Source organism: Labrus mixtus, chromosome 19 (assembly GCF_963584025.1).
Source record: "Labrus mixtus chromosome 19, fLabMix1.1, whole genome shotgun sequence".
Classification (NCBI taxonomy): Eukaryota; Metazoa; Chordata; class Actinopteri; order Labriformes; family Labridae; genus Labrus; species Labrus mixtus.
The window spans coordinates 18,602,970-18,607,610 of NC_083630.1; the positions used below are offsets into that span (position 1 = coordinate 18,602,970).

Genomic DNA, 4,641 nt, shown 5'->3' on the forward strand with positions numbered 1-4,641 from the left:
TTTGATTCATGGGCCCCAGACTTCACTTCCACATAACAGAATTGGCTCAATCACAGTTTTGAAAATTTTGATCCAAATCCTTATCGGTGGGTTGAATTTGAACAACTTATGCTGTAATAAGCTCTACAAGCTTTATCAGCCGATGAACTCCCAGCCTTACCAAAATGACCTGATGCAGTGACCACTCGGCCCAGGTACGTGTACGCCATTGTATGCTTTAATAATGTGTCTCCCAATTTAAACAGATATTTTTGTCTTTGTGATCTTTCGTTTGAAATATCATGACTTTAGTTTTTTCTAGATTCACACTGATGTTCCAGTTTTCACAGTACTGATGGAGGATGTTTAGAAGCTCTTGTAGACCTTGTTCTGTTTGTGAGAACAGTAACAAATCATCTGCATAGAAAAGACACTTCACGTCTTGTCCCTGTAAGTGGAGACCTGAGTCTGCACAGTCGTCCAGTAGTTTGGCTAAATGGTCGATATAAATGTTGACAAGTGTTGGTGGTAGATTACAGCCCTGATGGACCCCACGACATTGCTTTAAAAAATCAATTATTTTTTGTCCTATTTTCACAGCACATTGATTTACTGAGTATTTACATTTAATCAAATCATAAACTTTTCCTCCAATATAGTTTAGAGCAGCTGATAGAAAATGCCATTGTGCCAAATGGAATCAAAAGTTTTCCTGAAATCCGCAAAGCAAGCGAATATTTTCCCTTTCTACTTCTGCTGTACATGTTTCTGGATGAGAGTCTGGAGAGTGAAGATGTGGTCTGTTGTTCTGTGTTTGGGGAGAAAGCCAATTTGGGATTTACTCAGAACGTCACCTTCAGTCAGGTAGGACAGGATTCTTGAATTTAAAATACTACAAAACAGTTTCCCCAGATTGGAACTGACACAGACTTCTCTGTAATTACTGGGATTCAGTTTATCTCCATTTTTTAAAAATAGTGTTAATCAGACCCTTGATCCAAATGTCAGGATTGACACTACTTTTTAATACTAAATGAAATAATTGAAGCACAGCTGCTTGAAGTTCACTGCTGCCATGTTTTAACATCTCAGCACGGACACCATCGATATAGTTTTGGTCTGTTGCCTTTTCAATTTTCCCTAATTCATTGTCTGTGTTTTGAGCCTCCTTCTGATTGATTATCTTTTCATATTGTTGAAGGGCGATGAGGTATTCATTTCCGGGTTGTTGTGTTTCCTGTTTTAAAGGTTTCTGAGATTTTAAATGAAAAAGGAACATTCCGTCTCTCTCTCTCCCATGACGCAGATCTTTGTTTTCAGGGTCGTTGTGTTTCCTGTTTGACAGGTTTCTGAGACTTTTGATGAAAAAGGAACATTCTCTCTCTCTCTCTCTCTCGCTCTGACTCAGAGACCACCAACAGATCATTCAAACCTGTGAGCACCTCTCTACCTGGTCACAACCTGGCTCAACACAGCAGTGACAAAAGAGGGAGACCTGTGAGGAGGTCTGTGTGTGTGTGTGTGTGTGTGTGTGTGTGTGTGTGTGTGTGTGTGTGTGTGCACAAACACAAACACATGTTAACAGCAGTATGCAGGAGAGAAGAGACCAGAGTAGATTGAGCAGATCTGCTTTGTAGACTCCCAAACCAGCCAGCTCAGGTGTGCTGCATTAGAGTCCTCCCTGACTCCACCCACATCTACCTGCAGTAAGGAGAACACAGCCAGCAAAGGGAGACAAACAGGAAGAGGCCAACCTCTGTATGAACTAATGTAATCTAACATAGGCTGCAGTGCGTGCTCAAAGCTGGTTTAAACATCGGGCTCATTGTGGTTAGACTCTGTGATGGATGATTAAGTTATTGTTGGAGTACAAATGAAACGTGCCGTGTCAGTGCAGATTCAGTGTTTGCTTCATCAAATTGGTTTTCTACATGAGATTTTCTTCTTTGTTTTAGAATCATGAGTAGGAACTATACCTGTCCAGAAACGATGAGCTCCGTAAGGGAGATTACCTGATGTCCAACAACAACATGTGGAAGGCTGTTTTCCAGGTGAGGAAAAAGAAAAGTGCCAATCTTATCTGATCGAAAGAAGAATGAATAATTATTTATAAGTCGATAGTGTATTGTTTAAATAACACCCAGTCTTTGTTTCTTTGTGCAGGACGATGGTAACTTTGTCCTCTATGGCTGGAAGCCTGTGTGGTCATCAGACACTGCAGGATCTGATCCGGTTGTGCATGCAGACTGACAGCAACCTGGTCACGTACAACGAGAGTGGCACTCCCCGTTGGTGCACAGGCACACACACTGACAGTGAGGACTTCATGTGTCGTCCTCAGCTGACTGATAGAGGAATGTTGGTGCTGTACAGAGGGGGCCTGATGAAGTCTGGAACAATCGATGGGAATAAATGAAGCTCTAGCCTTCACGGTCGGGTCTTTCTCATTCATCTTTTTTTTTGCACGCTTACTCTCGTTTCCGCTGTCATTCCTGAGCTGTCATCTTCTGGGGGCTGTCATTGGTTAATCGGCTGCCTCGTCAGCGGTACTCACCTAACCAAATGGCACGGTGTTCCGCCCTGATTTTCAACCTATCATCGTTCTGCTCCCCTTTTAAATATGATTCTTTCTCTCCCTTAGTCCCTTCATGCTGATGTTTCGTGCGCCCCCTCCTCCTCCCCAACACCGCCCATCTCGCAGAATCATCATCCATCTGGTCTCATCAAGTCATCAGCTTCACCACCACCAGTGTCCGGACTCCATGGACTTTCATTGTAATAAATAATTGTCTTTATTCAATTGTCTCTCCTGATTGAAATGATGTGATGATATGAGAAGCCTCTTGAAACTGAATGCAAGTTAAAGCCTTCTTTGGTCGTCAGCATTTGCAGGTGTTAACTTTGCCAACAGTGCAACTCTGGAGTCAATAAAAAGCTCAAGTCCATTTACCATTCCCTTGTTATCGCCCTCATTGAATCAGTATTCTGTGCCCTAAACGTGGCTCGTCTAGACAGCGCCATTGGCCCCTCTGCTCCTTGTGCCAAGAGGAAATCTCATTAACAGTTTGGCAGAACAGGGGCTTGCTCACAGACAGGCTCTCTGTGAACACTGTGCGCTAAAAATAGAGGCGAGGGTGATTATTTTATGGATCTGTGATTACAACTGAACTGCTAACCAGCACAGATATGACACTATTCCCACTGAGAGGCTGGCGGTTAGATTATGAGGGAAAAATGAAGAATAAAATATTAGTCAAAGCACCAGCCGGAGAGGGCAGAACAAACACAGGCACTCTGTGTGTTGTTCTTACGATGTGAAATACATGGAAATCTATTTTCTGACATAAAGATTGTCATTGAGATAGTTCATTCTCATATCGCCTTCTTCATGCAGACAATTCCAACATGCCTGGAGTTACAGGTTTTGCTCTTTTGGGGGTAATTTTAGGCGTGAACCACTAGATGGCAGGAGAGATTAATTCTGAAAAACAGTTCCAATGAAGTAACACACACCTCTCTCCTTGATACTCAGAAACAGGCACAAACTACCGTATTCTTTCTAGATTGGGTGCAACAGGATTTAAGGGACGTTTTAACTTATTGTGGCATTCTACTTTATGAAGAGAACAGAGCAGGCACAGTTTATATTAGAGATTATATTAAAACAACAGGTAGTTTTAAATCGTCTGAGGCCCAGTGAAGCAGTTGTCTTAACGCTCACATATTATCCTCCTCTTCAACCAGTTTAAATAAGTCTCAGAGCTCATTGGCAGATCTCAACCAATGCCAAATCTGACCTGATTTAATCATTTCTGTCTTAAGCTTCTTTTCCTCTAAATGGTTCTAAAGTGTAGAAATGATAGTTTTCCTTGTTTTCATGGACATGTAGGCCTGTGGATTTATCATGTTTTGCAGGATGGGTTTGTTCAGTCTTCACAAACTTTGTTTTTCCAACAACTCTGTAACTCTGAATGACCCTGTTCTCTTTGCTCTCGAGTTTGAAATGGTCTGATGTGACTGCTAAACTGCAGACAGTCTCCATGGTGAGCGTAACATCTGATGGTTTGAGTTATAGCTTGCCAGAAGCACCTTCTGCGGAGTCCGGCAAAGTACAGACCACTCCAGACTTTTAAAGCCTCTTTCAGGTTCTCTTTCAAAATGATTCCTCCACCAGTCTCCAAACAAAGATAACTAAGAGCACATTTCCTCCCTGTGAAGATACAAAAGGCCCTTTTTTCTTTCGGTGCTTTCTGGTGCTCTGTTCTGGTTTAGGTTCTGGTTTCAGGGCAGTAAATGTTGTTGTGTTCTGGCTTTGACTGCAGAGTCTGGTTTTTTTTTTTTTTTTATGTTATAACTTACAAAACATGTTAGTCTGATTCTTCACAGAACAGAAAAGAAGAACAAAAATCACACAACTTAGTTCCAAAATGACGAGGCCTGAACACCCAGACTAAGAATTAACGTTCAATCAAATTGGATATTATGCAAAAAAAAAAGGTGTTAGGCAAGAAGTGTGTCACGATTTCAAGGGGGCCCTGTCACCACTGGCCACCCCTCTGGAAACGCCCCTGCTTGCAGGCAGCTTGGTTTCTATGCCTACCCGAATATATAGTGCCCCCATACTGCTGCCTTTACGGTACACCCCTCTGCGCACCGTGCCTG

The 4,641-nt window shown here is 42.3% G+C and overlaps 1 pseudogene; it reads left to right on the top strand.

The window, feature by feature from the left end:
- The first annotated feature begins 1,554 nt into the window (after positions 1 to 1,554).
- LOC132994625 (B-type lectin plumieribetin-like) lies at positions 1,555 to 2,565 on the top strand (annotated as a pseudogene).
- Positions 2,566 to 4,641: the final 2,076 nt, after the last annotated feature.